Source organism: Drosophila takahashii, chromosome 2L (assembly GCF_030179915.1).
Source record: "Drosophila takahashii strain IR98-3 E-12201 chromosome 2L, DtakHiC1v2, whole genome shotgun sequence".
Lineage (NCBI taxonomy): Eukaryota > Metazoa > Arthropoda > Insecta > Diptera > Drosophilidae > Drosophila > Drosophila takahashii.
The window spans coordinates 29,895,214-29,911,813 of NC_091678.1; the positions used below are offsets into that span (position 1 = coordinate 29,895,214).

Consider the following 16,600-nt stretch of genomic DNA (forward strand, 5'->3'; position numbering starts at 1 on the left):
TTTTAAAAAAGTAACTCTTACTTGCGATCCCTGGTTGAAAATCGAATTTCAGAGAGAGAGAGAGGCACGGGAGAGACACGTACATACATACATATATATTTACATACAGTCCTTTCCAGCGGGAAAGTGAGAAGTTGGTTTTTGTGTTCTTGAAATCCTGTTCCTTTTTGCAGGCGGCGGTTCAGCAATTCAACAGTTTAGGGAATCCCCCTATTCCCTGTAGTTCGCCGGGACTGGTCCCGAACTAGCGAAATCGCCATACACCGGGGGCTTGGGACTAACTCCCGCTCATACCACCCGCAATGTAAATTTCTATCCACTTTTACCACGGCATGTCCTAGGCGGTGGTCATATGGCGAAGTTCTGCATTACCTTTCGCCACAAAAGGGACCGATAGGTGGTCCCATATTATACCCCTTTTCGCCACAAAAGGGGCCACCTATCGGACCATCTATCGGACCACCTATCGGTCCCTTTTGTGGCGAAAAGGGGTATTAAATGGGACCACCTATCGGTCCCTTTTGTGGCGAAAAGGGGTATGAAATGGGGTTGGTGTTTTCAATACCAAAAAAGCTGAATGCTATGAAACTTCCCAAGAAAAAATACTTTTTGTTAAATTAATTTATTGTATTATAAGTAGACAATTTTTCTATTTTTTTAATTTATATTTATTGAACAAATTCCTCTGCTGACACGTTTTTGTTGAGTTCCTCATTGTTGTTATTATTTGATTTGGATTTATTTTTAAAAAATCGTTTCTTTTGCAATTGAATTGCCTTGGGAATCAATATTTCTGCATTACCAGATTCTGAAACAATATCTAAAAAGAAATAAGATTTTAGTGTTTTAAAATAAAATGAGAACAGAAACTAACTTTGGCAAGCCAAAGTTTTAATACCCTTGCAGCTTTCAGGAATAAAATTGTGACTAGAAAAGCATAAATATAAAATAAGAATAACCAACAGTTAAATGTAGACTTATTTCACGCTTTTGAAACTTGAACCGACAGACAGACGGACATGGTTAAATGGATTTACTTTATAGGTTTGAAAAGGTCTCCTTTACTGCGTAACAAACTTCTGGACTAAATTATAATTCCCTCTGCATGGGTTTAAATATATATTTTTAGATTTTGTTATACAAGCCTATTTACATCAAACCATGTTTTAAAAGTGAAAAGCAGAAAAAGACAGAAAGAAATAGGATTAAAGACAGATGGCATTCTAAGTAAATAGATTGAAATTGAATCAAGAAACTAAGTGTATTATAAAAAATACAGTTATAAAAATAACGGCTTTTTTTTCCAGAAAAGCCTTTAACATTAAATCCCACAACAAACTCATCCGTGAGAACCCTCCGCAAGTTTTTTAAACCCCCTTCTGGCAGCAACAACGATCTCATGGCTTTAATCTAAAAAGGAAGAAAATTTCACTAAAATATTTATATCAAAGAAAAAAGACTTACGTGGGAGTCCTTTGCACTACTATTTCTCCTTCTCCTCTTTAACAAATCGACGAATGTGCCTGTTGCTGTTCATGGCTAAATATCACACATTATTAGGTATTTCACTTGCACAACACATGGTGTTACTCACCTGTTGACGACACCTCATATCACAACAAAATATAACACTTTAAATGTAGAATAAGACAAATTAAATACAATGTTTACAAAATTTGGCGCAAACGTTGGGTTTAGTGATGGTAGCGGGGTTGGGTAGTTATGGCAATCCGTTACGTTTAATATTGCGATTACTACCGATATCGTATAATCGATGGCAATAAAAACATTCGCTAATATTATTTTTGTTTAGTTCTATGTATATAAAATTAGGTACTTATATATTTATTTTACATATCTAAGCACCAATAAAGTCCGCTTGTTATGGAAGGAAAGAAAACGTTTTGCTACTGAACCACCGCTATTGTTAAAAATATTGCTGCAGCTAAATTGCTCATTATTAAATATAAATAATATAAAAAGAAATAAAATTCTATCATTTATTATTTTATTTTATCTCATTATTAAGTTTTTATTTTATTATTTTAACTTTTTTTAAATTTGTTTTTTATATAAACAAAATAAAGTTGTATTCGTTATTAAAATCATTATAAACTTGTCAAAAATTTCATTTTACAATTTTTTTAACTCATATAGAAGTGTTCACATAGAAGTGTTCACTCTCCGATAACTCTTTTGCTCTTGTAAAAAATACACACGCCACCTATTGACCCTTAAGGGACCACTGGGTGGTCGATCCCTTTTCTACCCCGAAAGTGCCACCGGCCCCCTTGAGAACTACAGGGTTGTTAAAACGAAAGATTTATTCGCGTGTGACCTTAACTTACAACGAAATTATGTCCAAATTTTATCTGCCTTTGGCATGTTGGATTTATCAAATATATGATGCAGGGTCACATAAATTTAAAATAGTTAATTTTAATCTAAAAAACAATAGGTGAGTGATAATATAAATTTTGTCTTTTAATAACACTAGTTTACAGCCGAAATGCTCCCCAGCAATTGATGGCAAATTCTGTTAGTGTTGGACCCCTAGATCACAAAAATAGCACTAATTTTTTTTTCGATGGCACAGTTTTTTTTTAAAGATTTTTTAAAGTTTGAAATGTTAAATTTCGGACTTTTTTCGAATTTCTTCTTATATCTCGGCAGATATCCACTTGGTTGAGCCAGTTTTAGTTTTATTTTAAAGTCAATAGATCAGAGCTTAACTTTGCCATACAGATCAATATGATTGGATGAGTAATGGCAGCGCAAAAGCTTGACAAAGATGAAAAATGTGTTTTTTGGTCGTCTGTAAGTCGGCTGTATATATCGTAAAAACTCGAAATAAATCCGTTGAAAAATCATAATGGGTACAAACTTAAAGTGTACATCCTACCGAATAGAACAAGCTGGATATGGCCCAAATCCATGGAAAACTGGATTTGTGGTGGATTTTTAAAGTTCGGATTTTTCCACTTTTTTCGGTTGACAGAGTCCAAATTTAAGATTTATCATAGGCGGCGACATGTAAACAAAAATAATTGGTGTTGGCAGCCGGGTCACTAAATAGCTAAATCAGATATTTAAAAGCTATAAAATTATTAAAGTGAATTTAATTTTTGAAATTAAGGTTATTTTTTCATAAGAATGAACTATCCAAATGGATAGTACTTAATTAAAAATACTCACAGTCATAACGCAAGCAATTTTATATTTTTAAAGGAATTTTCAGAAATTAAATTTTTTTATAATTTTCTAGCTTTTAAATTTAGCTATTTTTTGACCCGGCTGCCGTCACCACTCATTTTTGTTTACATGTCGCCGCCTATGATAAATCTTAAATTTGGACTCTGTCAACCGAAAAAAGTGGAAAAATCCGAACTTTAAAAATCCACCATAAATCCAGTTTTCCATGGATTTGGGCCATATCCAGCTTGTTCTATTCGGTAGGATGTACACTTTAAGTTTATACCCATTATGATTTTTCAACGGATTTATTTCGAGTTTTTACGATATATACAGCCGACTTACAGACGACCAAAAAACACATTTTTCATCTTTGTCAAGCTTCTGCGCTGCCATTACTCATCCAATCATATTGATCTGTATGGCAAAGTTAAGCTCTGATCTATTGACTTTAAAATAAAACTAAAACTGGCTCAACCAAGTGGATATCTGCCGAGATATAAGAAGAAATTCGAAAAAAGTCCGAAATTTAACATTTCAAACTTTAAAAAATCTTTAAAAAAAAACTGTGCCATCGAAAAAAAAATTAGTGCTATTTTTGTGATCTAGGGGTCCAACACTAGCAGAATTTGCCATCAATTGCTGGGGAGCACACCAAGAATATTATTTTGTAAACTAGTGTAATCTTTATTTCAGCGTTACAGAGGTAAGTACCAAAGATATTTTCGCTCTTAATAAATATTAGCCTCCAAATGCTATCTTCAACACAAATTCTGCATTTCAGTGTCACTTGAAATGTTGTTAGTCCTCACCAGTTGTAAGTGGTGTTCTGTGTTTTAAATGACTGTATGAATAGTACTTCGTTGTTTAACTTAATCAACACATTACATTTACTTCAGCCAGGCGGATTGAGACTTCTTGGGACCAGAAGTGTTGCGCCTGCGTTTGTCATATTTTATTTTTTCTTCTCATAGTTTTTGATATAGATACACGACATAAAACTGCTGATCAGAGGAAAAATGATCGGCCATGGCAAACCAGGCACAATTTCTGGAGAGATCCTTTACTTTTGTGCGGAGACGTAATAATAGTAATTACTCTTATTACACAGGCCTACAAAATGTGACATGGGTCGATGTCCAGGCCTGCCACCATTTTATTTCGATAAATTAGGCTTTTCTAAGCGTAAGTTGCCACTACGCCTATAGTCCATCAGCTCTGGTATTTGCGGTATCTTTAATTTAAGAAAATCACAAAATTTCTTCGGTTTTTGGGATATATCTTCAAGAGTGGTCAACAAATTTTGTTAATCTTTTCGGAGTTAAATAGTTACATGTCTCTTTTATACGGTCGTTTTTGAAAATTCAATCTAACTCAACCACAAGACGAGGCGGGCGCATTTAAAATTTTAAAGTCACAGCAAAGTTTAAAAATCTTCATTTGTGAACAGCGTTTAAAAATTAAATAAAAATATTTTCTTCTACAATGCATTTTTGTTCCAAAGACACCTTATGGGCTTAATTTTTAGGACACTCATCAGGTTTTTGTAAAATGTTTTGGAATTTTTAAAATTGTTTTTCTTACTTCCTTCACAGTGACGATTCACAAACAGTGCCCAAACCTGTCACAATTTTAAATAACATATTTCTAAACGATCTAAGTAGTTTTGCTTTGAATATAAGCACATGGGCGTAGCCTACTAATCTTTGGGGGCTGAAATGACTAAAGTGTAATCCCCCTCCAGCTTTTAACTTACGCCCATGTATTAATATTTTTAAAACAAGGGTCACTTGTGCTCAAAAATAGTTATAAGTTACTTAAAATAGTGACAGGTTTGGGCACTGTTTGTGAATCGTCACTGTGAAGGAAGTAAGAAAAACAATTTTAAAAATTCCAAAACAATTTACAAAAACCTGATGAGTGTCCTAAAAATTAAGCCCATAAGGTGTCTTTGGATCAAAAATGCATTGTAGAAGAAAATATTTTTATTTAATTTTTAAACGCTGTTCACAAATGAAGATTTTTAAACTTTGCTGTGACTTTAAAATTTTAAATGCGCCCGCCTCCTCTTGTGGTTGAGTTAGATTGAATTTTCAAAAACGACCGTATAAAAGAGACATGTAACTATTTAACTCCGAAAAGATTACCAAAATTTGTTGACCACTCTTGAAGATATATCCCAAAAACCGAAGAAATTTTGTGATTTTCTTAAATTAAAGATACCGCAAATACCAGAGCTGATGGACTATAGGCGTAGTGGCAACATATGCTTAGAAAAGCCTCATTTATCGAAATAAAATGGTGGCAGGCCTGGACACCGACCCATGTCACATTTTGTCGGCCTGTGTTATTATTCCTGGTCTTACATTCATATCTAATTATTTTTGATATTTTCAGAAGACAGACAAGACATGGATACCTAAGAACTGCATTCGACCAAGCAAAAACCGGGAATGCTTCAGGCATTAAAAATTTTTAATTCCAATGCTTCGATTGTAAATATTATTAATAAATACACAAACAAATATTACAAAAAAAAATTAATTTTATTGTGGAAAATCAGATACTGCAAAGCAGTTTAAAATCATAACTGCGACGGTCTGGAAAAACCAAAACTGAGAGGGTGCGGAAAAGCAGACATTGCAAGTGGAGGAAAACCATAACTGGGTACGTGTGGAAAATCTGTAATGCGGGAAGTCGAAAAACCAGTGGATTTTGGCCTGCATTCTACTGCCAGATATCCAGATAGAAACCTCATTTCCCCCTAACTTATTGTGTCACCCCCGTGTATTTTGAAACCAGAGATGGAAAAAATGTAAGGGGTGAATGAGGTTTTGTCCTTCCGCTTGTATGGAAACCTCATGAAAATATGTTATTTTCCAGAGGAATTTTCCTGGTGGGTACGCCAAAAACTGTCGTCGCAACGCGCCGCGGTCTAACCGCATGTCTTCTTCTTTTTCGTTTCGAAGAAAGAATGAGAAGCATAAAAGAAATAAAATAAGTTGTTCTTAAATTTATGGTGATTTTCTAATTCTTCTTTTCTGTTTTCAAGAAAATGTCTTCTTTGTAATTCAGAAAAATTCTTTAAATTTAAAAAAATTTTCCGTGTTTTTTTATGGCGACTTTCTAGATTCTAGGAAGGCCTGAAGTACATTTTTCTTAATTTAATGGCGAAATCGCCATTAATTTAAGAAAAATTTCGGAGAGCAAACTAGGGAAAAACACCATAGATTTAGAAAAAAAATAATTTTTCTAAATTTAAGAATTGTTTTTTATAAAATTCTGTTTCTATGGTCTTTTTTCCTAGATTCAAGAAAACAGTTTCTAAAATTCAGAAAATTTTCTAAAATTAAAAAAATTTTAATTTTATGGCAATTTTCTAAAATTTAGGAAAAAAAAATTTTTCAGTGCGAGATCTCAGCGTTTATCCGGACGGACAGACAGACAGACGGACATGGCTATATCGACTCGGCTAGTGATCCTGATCAAGAATATATATACTTTATGGGGTCGGAAACGCTTCCTTCTAGCTGTTACATACTTTTGCAGGAATACAACATACCCTTTTACTCTACGAGTAACGGGTATAAAAACGATAAAAACAACATTTTGAGATTTTAAAAATTTCTGTGAGTCGTTTGGAGAAAAAATTTTCAAAACAATTTCCTTTGTGCGCTTATCCTCTATAACACAATTTGGGACCCACACATATTCTTAGGCTTTTACGCAGCGCAAGTTTATTTCAGCCGAGCGCCACGCCCTCTCTAACTCCCACAATCGTCCACTAACAATTTTAAAATGTGTCTGGCGCCCACACCTTTAAACATTTCTGAGAAGTATAAACGCCATTTTGTTGTGTATATTTATACCTATCTAAATGTAGAAGACACTTTTCAAATCGGACCATTCATTAAAAGTTATACGCAATAAAAAAAATGTTATATTTCTATCTCCCTCGCACTCCCTTTAGCCGAATGACGGGTATTAGATAATCGGGACACCAACCCGACTATAGCGTTCTCTGCCTTGCTTTTTTTAATTTTGTCCGACTGATTTGTTGTATCACTTTTGCATTTAGGTTTGTTAACTAAAAGGAGCCCTTTCTTGTTTTAATGACAATCATATCGTGAAAACAGGATAAATTTTTATTTATTTAATTTAAATTTATTATAAATATTTTTTAATTACAATGCATTTTAAGTACAGAAAAAACTTTTTTTAATCATATAAAAGACTTAAGGAAAAATTCTTACCTCAACCTATGCTCGAACCCGCGACCGTTTACACCATAGAGAGACATCTTAACCACTCGGCCACGCGTGCTTCTTGCAATGCAATGGCTTAAGAAGCCTGAAGTGTTAACGGTCGTATTGTTGGTATACCAATTACAATTACTTTAATTAAATCTTGTTAACAACAGTTTTAACAATTCAGTGAATGGAAAATGGAAATAATAATAGACTCGTCCCTGCGTGAGGACGAACCGCGGTTTCCCCGGCGACTTTTGTACAAATGTTTAGTGTCCGGACGCCTCTAACAGCTGGGCCACCATACTAGAATACTAAAAAAATAACACAACGTTCCTAAAAAATAGGTATTTATTTTCTAGAATCAAAGGCGATTTCGCCATTAACTCAAGAAAAAAGTTAGGAAAATACAGCCATTAATCCGAGAAAAAATTCAACGACTCTTTTTCTTATTCATTTTTTGAAAATTTAATGGCGAATTTCCATAACCTTAAGAAAATTTTTCTATAATCAATTTTTTTTTTAACTTGCTCCTATATACCCCCTAGCTCCGAATTTAACGTGTATATATTGCAGCTGTCCGCCATACAGTCTATCTCCTTGTTGCTTGCTGAAACTGACCAACTCATTGTGCTCGGTGACTTTAATCTCCCCAATATTTCTTGGTTGGAGAGAAATGACTCATTGGCAATGATTACTAGGATGCAACATGACTTTGTTGATGGTCTTGTTGAACTATCCTTGCAGCAAGTTAATTGGATTCCCAATCATATTGGTCGTCTCCTTGACTTAATCTTCGCCTTTGATGGTATCGATGCTGAAGTTAGTCGAATTCCGCCACTATCTCTACCTGAAGATTGTCATCATCCTACCCTTCAGCTCTGTATAAATGGATTTTTTAATGCTCCCAGGACTGCAATAAACGTACATCCTAGTTTGTGTTTTAAAAAGACTGACTATGCTAAACTAGTTGAATCTTTATGACAATTAATTGGTCCTATCTTGTTGACCTTCCTGTTGATGATGCAGTTGGGTATTTTTATAAAGTCCTTTACCGTCTATTTGATGTACATGTCTCTCTTTCCTCCTTGAAGAATTCTTATAGCTCTCCATGGTTTACTCGTCAACTATCCTATCTTAAAAACAAGGGAGAACGCTATAGTCGGGCTGGTGTCCCGACTATATAATACCCGTCACTCAGCTAAAGGGAGTGCAAACGCTGTACTTGGGTTGGTGTCCCGACTAATAATCGTAACTCAGCTAAAGGGAGTGCGAGGGAGATAGATATATATTGACAATTTATTGACAATTTTAAATGCGTATAACTTTTTAATGGATGGTCCGATTTGAAAAATGTCTTCTACATATCGATAGTTATAAATATACACAACAAAATTGCATTTATACTTCTCGGAAATCTTTAAAGATGTGGGTGCAGGACCATTTTAAAATCGTTAGTGGGCGATTGTGGGCGTTAGAGGGGGCTCGTCTAAAATAAACTTGCGCTGCGTAGGAAGCCAAAGAATATGTGTGGGAAATCTCAACCTTCTAGCTTTTGTAGTTTCCGAGATCTCAGCGTTCATACAGACGGACAGACGGACATGGCTAGATCGACTCGGCTAGTGACCCTGATCATGAATATATATACTTTATGGGGTCGGAAACGCTTCTTTCTAGCTGTTACATACTTTTGCACGAATACCATATACCCTTTTACTCTACGAGTAACGGGTATAATAAAAAAAACAGACTTTTTAAACGGTTCAAAATTTCCGGCTTGCTGACGGACTGGGCCAAATTTGTCCAGCACAATTCTGACTGTTATCAAAATTACCTGTCTCGTTGTAAGCGTGATTTCAAAAGTAATCCTAAACGTTTTTATTCTTTCGTCAATTCCAAGCGGAAATCTAATTGCTTCCCTCACTCTCTTTTTCTTAATAATAATATAGCATCTAATGACAATGATATTTCCAACCTATTTGCTGACTTATACGGAATGCAATGGTGTTATTGATAATGGTTATCCATACCCACTACCTCATCTAACCTCTATCGTCAAACCAGTGATTAATGTATCTGATGTTATTCAAAGTCTTGATACTCTTAAGCTCTCTTTTTCACCGGGTCCTGATAAAATACCAAGTTGTATACTGACGAATTGTTCGTCCTATCTAGCTTTTCCCTTAACATTAATATTTAATTTGTCGCTAAGTCAAGGAAGATTTCCATCCATATGGAAGGAATCGAATTTACATCTTTAATTACTAGAGGCTTCCTGACTCATCATCAAACTGATGTGATTTACACCGATTTTTCTAAAGTTTTTGATTCTATGAACCATAAACTTCTTGTTTTTAAAATGTCCCGTTTAGGGTTTCCTCCAAACCTACTTGACTGGATACTTTCCTACCTTTCTAATAGATCCATAAATGGTCTGTTTTAACAATAGAATTTCCAAAATAATTAAGTTTACTTCGGGAGTTCCACAGGGTAGCCACCTGGGTCCTTTACTCTTTGGCTTAATGATTAATGATCTACCTAATGTTATAAAATCGTCTACCGTATTAATGTATGCAGATGATGTCAAGCTATGTTTGTCCATGTGTTTACCTACTATGTAATGACCTTCAATTAGATCTTGACTGTTTGTATACGTGGTGCATGATTAACATGTTAAATTTAAACTATTCTAAATGTAACTGACCTTTTATCGTTGTAATCCATCTCTGTTTTCTTATTCTATTGGAAATAACGCCCTTGAACGAATTTTATCAGTTCAGGATCTTGGCGTTTTATTTGATCATAAACTTAGTTTTAAAGTCTATATCTAATAAAGCCAGAAGTCTTCTGGCATTTATGAAACGTTGGTCAAGGGAGTTCGATGATCCTTACACAACAAAGCTTTTGTATGTTTCTCTTGTTCGTCCGTCTATGGAATATTGCTCTTGTATATGGTCTCCTCAAATTAGCTGTTACCAAAATTAGTTAGAGTCTGTCTAAAAACAATTCCTTCTATTTGCTCTGAGGGGCTTAAACTGGGGCACAGGTAGTCGATTGCCCTCTTATCTTGCGAGGTTGCGCCTGCTCGACTTACCAACTCTCTACCCTCGTAGAAAGTGTCATGGAGTTATGTTCTTACACGAACTTATTAATGGTGATGTCGACCCCCCTTTCCTTCTTAGTTCACTTAACTGGAATGTACCCTGTAGAACAGTTCACCGTTTTCGTCCGTTGTCCCTGCCAATATGTAGATCTAATTATGCCCTGCATGATCCTTTTCGTGTTCTGTGTGACGACTATAATTCACTGTGCCACGTCTTACTGTTTGATACCCCTAATGCTACTAATTATACTAAACTTATGTATTTTCTGTCTTTAAATAATTTGTAAATTCTTTGTGAGCATGTATTTTAAACTGTCTATTGTTAGATCGTAGTTTTTCCATGTCCGCGATTCCGCTTACGGTTTAGGGCTCCGCGCGAAACAAGCTTTGCTTGGTGTCGTAAGGGCCACTTGTTTGTACCAGGGACCGAAAATAACAGTTATTTTATTTAAAATAAAATATGAAGAAAAATAGGTAGAATTTTTCTAAAAACGCAGAATTGTTTATTTTCATGCAATCTGTTGATTCATGCAATAAACTTTTATCGTGGGACTTTTATATATCCCACAACAAATAACAGTTATTCAAAGACTTCTATTTTACTTGTCAGAAATTAACAGTTATCGAAAGACTTTTATTATAAAAGTCCTGACTGATATATTCGAAAGTTTTTTAAACTATGAAGCAGTCAGTGAGTTTTATTTTTGTGATTTATATTTAACATACAATATAAAAAGCCAGTCGCATTCTTGCTTTACTATAAGGTGTACAAAAAACGGAAAAATTCAATATGGGTCGAAATCCCAATTTAATAGTGCGACAGTTTTTCGTAGCTCTTCCGAATGCGGTACAGTGCAGTATGTGTAAAATTGAATTGAACGGGAATCACTTGACCAATATGGTTATTACTTAAAGTCGAAGCACAAAATAGTTTGGGAAAATATAGATGGTAAGAAATACATTTGAATTTCATATTAATCATACCAAGTCATTAGAATCAAAAAGCATCCTACCACCAAAAAAAATAAAAGTTTAAGGTGGAATTCTTCGAAAGTGATGTTAAAGACGCATGCGTTCAATTAGTGACCCACCAAAAAGTACCGTTTGCCTTTTTCGATTCAAAGCCGTTTAAGTTTTTCTCGGAACAGATTTTTAACAATTTGAATGTGACTCATATATCATCAAGAAACGTGCTAAATGTCGTTAATGAGCAATTCGGGAAAATGGTCGAAGACATCAGTATTTCGCTAAAACGCCAATAATATCGCTTAAATTTGATACTGCAACTCGTCTCAATCGCAGTGTATTAAGCGTTAATGTGCAATTTTACGTTAAAAAAAAATTAACATTTTCACGATTGGAATGATTGAGCTAAAAAGGAAGCATACTGCTATTAATCTCTTTGCAGAAATCGAAGATGTTCTGAAACGTGACGGTATTTCCAAGCAACAAGTTTACTGCGTAACAACAGACAACGGTCGAAATATGATAAAAGCAGTTAAAACAAGAGAGAACGCTATAGTCGGGTGCCCCGACTATCAGATACCCGTTACTCAGCTCCTTCCGTTGCGAAGGAGATGGAGATAAAAACTTTGATCCGCCGTAACTTTTTAACGAATGGTCCGATTTACAAAATTTCGTCTACATTTCGATAGGTATTGATAAACACAATAAAACAGCATTTTTATTTTTCCGAAATATTGAAATTTTTAAAATCGTATATAAGCGATTGTGGGCGTTAGAGGGGGCGTGGCACCCTTTTGAAACAAACTTGCGCTGCGTAGGAACTCCTAGAATCTGCATGCAAAATGTCTTCTAGCTTTTATAGTTTCCGAAATCTAAGCGTTCATACAGACAGACAGACGGACAGACAGACGGACAGACAGACGGACAGACGGACATGGCTAGATCGACTCGGCTAGTGATCCTGATCAAGATCCTGATCCTGATAGGACACGCTTCCTTCTACCTGTTACATACTTTTGCACGAATCTAATATACCCTTTTACTCTACGAGTAACGGGTATAATTATAAACGACGATAATATTACCGGACTTTCAAATGAAAATGATTCAGATTACGACGAATTGGTATCTGAATTAAAGGTTAATAACATAACTTCCATTAAATGTGCCGCCCACACAATGCAACTGTCGGTCCACGATTTTCTTAAAATTTCGAATTACAAAGTCATCATTTCTAGTGCACGTGAACTGGCAAAACATCTGCGGTGTCCTTCTAACAGGTAAAGATTTTCTTTTTTTACACATTCGATAGATAATTATTTATAACAAACTTGTTAGATACATTATTTCCAGACATGACTTACCCCATCCAATTTTGGATGTTCCAACTCGTTGGAACTCAACATATTCTATGTTAGAACTCTTGCAAGGCTTCAAACCATATTGCTCTGAGTTCTTTGAAGAATTGGGAAGCGATCACCTCCCTTGTAAAAGTTTTGAAGCCTATTTACTTAGCTACACAAAAGCTGCAGCAAGAACAACTATACTATGCTGATTTTTATCTGTTATGGCTTGAAATGAAACTGGAAATACCATCGATGAAGTCTGTTGAAAGCAACGAGTTGGCAGAATGCCTCGAAAAGAGAGAGCGCCAATTATTGGACAATGAAATTATATTATCAGCTATATATTTGGACCCTCGGGTACGCAGAGTTTTAAACCAAAAACCCCATATGTTGTCAATAGCCAGGAGGCATTTAAAGTTACTATCTCGACAAATATATAATTGCTCTACTAACGTAAGAATAATTTTCAAATAATATAAAATCTTAAACTAATGAATTATTTCCAGTCAGCTGATTTTAGTATACGCAATACTACTACAACCATAGATACCGAAACTTCGGTAGAAAATAATTTGTTAGCATCCTACCTAAATTCTTTTAATTCATCAAATATAGCGGAAAATTCTGATGAAGAAGAGGACAACCATATTCGTAATTCTATTAACGAAATAGTTACATATAACCCAAAACATATCGACACTGCTAAAAATATAATGGACTACTGGGAAGAGAAGAAGCAGATATATCAAATTTATATGGTTTGGAAAAGGTTATTAATGGTGTTCCTGCCACACAAGTCAGTGTAGAACGGGCATTTTCAGCTTTGAAACTTATATTGACCAATTTAAGATCAAATTTGTCTTCAGATACACTGGAAAAACTTTCAATTTTGAAATTAAATACAAACAAATAAACTAACTCTGAACTAATTGGTTTTATTTTTTTTCTTGGATTATTAAGCGAAATATTTCAAAAAGACTTTTATTTAAGTGCTTACAAATAAAAGTCTCCCAGGGACTTTTTTCAAAAAAGTAAAAGTCTCGGACTGCTATTTATTTTTGACTTTTACATTTTTATCATTTTTTTATCACTGGCGATTTTCTAAAATTAAGGGCGATTTTTTTTCTGAGTTGTGCGTACACTGACATCATCCATGTGTTTAGAAACATAAGTTGCGAAACGGGAACCAACAAACACCGTCAGAGGGGAGTAACCGGACATAATTCCCGATTCGCCGATTTTTATTTTCTTCTTTTTATTCAACTTTGGAATTTAAGAATTTTTTTTCTAAAAGTCAGGGTTAGCTGCCTTTGGCTTAAAAAGTATGGTGATTTTCTAAAATTCAGGGCGATTTTTTTCTGAGTGTAGTCTCTCAGTTTTAAATTTTCCCAAAAATCGTTTTGTATTGCAGGTAGTATATGTGTCGAAACGAGCCGGATCGGACCCATATGGGCCGTTCTTTTACAAACCAAACAGATTTGGCCAAAAACAAATGAAAATAAGTAAACACGTGTGTCAGGATTTGACCGCAAAAAAAATCATTTTATATATTTTTAATTATATTATCTAAACTATAATATAAGTCTACCCCTAAAAATCGGTCAGTAGCAAATTCCACCCAGAACGGATTGACATAAAAATCTAAAAAAAATCACAGTAATTACTAAAATAATAAGCAGCCCCGTAAGGGGTACTTTGTAGAACAAAAAACAACCCCAAAGTGCCCCAAAATTCGATTTGTTTTTTTTTAATTATTTCTTTTGCCATTTTTCTGTTATAAATGTTGTTAAAATGGTTTAAAAATGTGATGTTCATAATCTTATGGCATACCCGCAAATAACTGCATTTAAATTTTTTAGAGATTCAGCATCCTTAACCAAGTCCCCAATATTTTCAAGTTTGGCTAACCTGATGTGACGTCACGGCTTCCCCATATGTTTGCATGTATGTTCTGCTGGCGCATGTATGTGGTTATATATGTCCTGCATCGCACTTTAAGTGTGACCGCGCAAGGGGAAAATGTAAATACCACAGTCAACACATTTAAAATGCAAATGCCAAAAATCGATTATATCGCAAATCTTTTCTTTTGCGCCTTTTTCTTAAGTAAACGTTATCGGTACCTTATAGAAATCCCATAAGGATGAATTTTACAGTTTAAACTTTCCTTAAAATTGCTTTTATTTTTATGATGCAAAAAACTGATCAGTAAACTATTTATTAGTTTTCAACCGTTGAGATATTGACAAATTGTTGATTTGTAAAAAACATTATTTCGCTCCGTTGCACACACACATGGACGAAATACATAAAAGCCACAAATGAGTTTTTTATAAACACAATCCCTAGATATGTGCGTGTGTGTGCATTGCAGCTGACTGAGGAAGCTAGATTCGCTTAAACTCAAATGAATGATAATACTGGTATCCTTTTGCATACAAAAAATTGCAACTCAAGTTAAAAAAAATGTATCCATAAAAAATTTAAAGTGCCATTTTCTTAATCAGGTAGACGTACCTTACCAGAAAACAAAGGTTTCATTCATGGTATATTTCATCGATTTTTTTTGTAAACTGGTGTAATATACGCAAAAATTAGTTTTTGGCTATTTTTTTGTTATTTTTTGGACCTGTCTTCAGTTGTTAATTTATCCTTTAGGAATGGTAATATGTGACATTATTCTGTACTGAATGCTTCATTTACATGTTAAACTATTAAGTTAAATGCAAAACAGCCAGTAATTAAGGGATAGAGGTAAAGAAATACACTTTACAAAACGCTAAGAAAAAATGTCCCGAGCGACATGTCCCGAGCGAATGTGGTTGAAACTGCATAAAATAAAAACGGCAAACAATTTTTGAGTAAGACCAAAACCATTTCATAGCGACATGTTTGGACAACATTCTAAAAAAAATCAAATTCAAATATTCCATCAGAATTCGCTAAATTCTGTTGTTGACTGAACTTCCACGAAATCCACTTCTATTTTTGTCCCGAGCGAATACGGCAGTTTTTTAACGATATCTGAAAAACTAAAAGTGGTAAAAAATCAAGATTTGTACACAAAATAGAGCTTGGAAAGAGTGAAAAGAAAAGCCCATTATTAAAATTAAAATCCATTTTTTCCCAATTTTTTTTCAACTTTAAAGTTGTGTAAATGTCCCGAGCGACAATATGGAAGTGCCCATCAGTGCTGCCATCACTCAGCTTGAAAAACAGGACAGATAAGCCACAAAAAACAGGGAAAAAAAGGACAAAAAATTTAAGAAAAGGACAAAAAAAAAGGACAAAAGTAAATGTGCCTACATTTTTCTGTTTTTACCAATGGGTAATATATTTACTTAATATAAATGGATTTTAAATAAAATTTAATTATGTAATGATCTACTGCGCCCGACTCACAACCTTCTTTGTTTGATCATTTTACCATGGTAAATTTTTGTGCGTATACGTAATAATCTAAAATTATTATAATAATTAATGCATTTCAAGTAACTATATTCGTAATACAACAAAATTAAATATCTGCGTCAAACCCGAAAAAGAGTCGTTCAAATCTGAATTTTTTTTCTGACAACAAAGCAGAGAGTAAAAATTAAGAAATTTTAAAAGTGCTTTCCTCTTTTTTTTGCTACAGAAAAAATCGTACTATAAAGAAAATCCATCGACTGCTTTACGTCTCTTTAATAATTTGTAAAATGAATTAATTTTTAAGTGCCGAACTGTAAGGATGATGGTTAAAAAGG

At 34.3% G+C, this 16,600-nt stretch overlaps 3 long non-coding RNA genes across 3 annotated transcripts; 1 reads left to right on the forward strand and 2 right to left on the reverse strand.

The window, feature by feature from the left end:
• Nucleotides 1-606: 606 nt before the first annotated feature.
• LOC138913781 (uncharacterized) lies at nucleotides 607-1,145 on the reverse strand. Its single transcript, XR_011419631.1, has 2 exons — nucleotides 875-1,145; nucleotides 607-820 (listed from the first exon to the last, which is right to left on the reverse strand). It is a non-coding gene; the product is annotated as an uncharacterized lncRNA (long non-coding RNA).
• Nucleotides 1,146-1,168: 23 nt separating this feature from the next.
• Nucleotides 1,169-1,703, reverse strand: LOC138913782 (uncharacterized). Its single transcript, XR_011419632.1, has 3 exons — nucleotides 1,595-1,703; nucleotides 1,465-1,539; nucleotides 1,169-1,410 (listed from the first exon to the last, which is right to left on the reverse strand). It is a non-coding gene; the product is annotated as an uncharacterized lncRNA (long non-coding RNA).
• Nucleotides 1,704-12,283: 10,580 nt separating this feature from the next.
• On the forward strand, nucleotides 12,284-13,720 carry LOC138912004 (uncharacterized). The gene is made up of 3 exons (XR_011417636.1): nucleotides 12,284-12,788; nucleotides 12,847-13,307; nucleotides 13,361-13,720. It is a non-coding gene; the product is annotated as an uncharacterized lncRNA (long non-coding RNA).
• The last annotated feature ends 2,880 nt before the right edge of the window (nucleotides 13,721-16,600 follow it).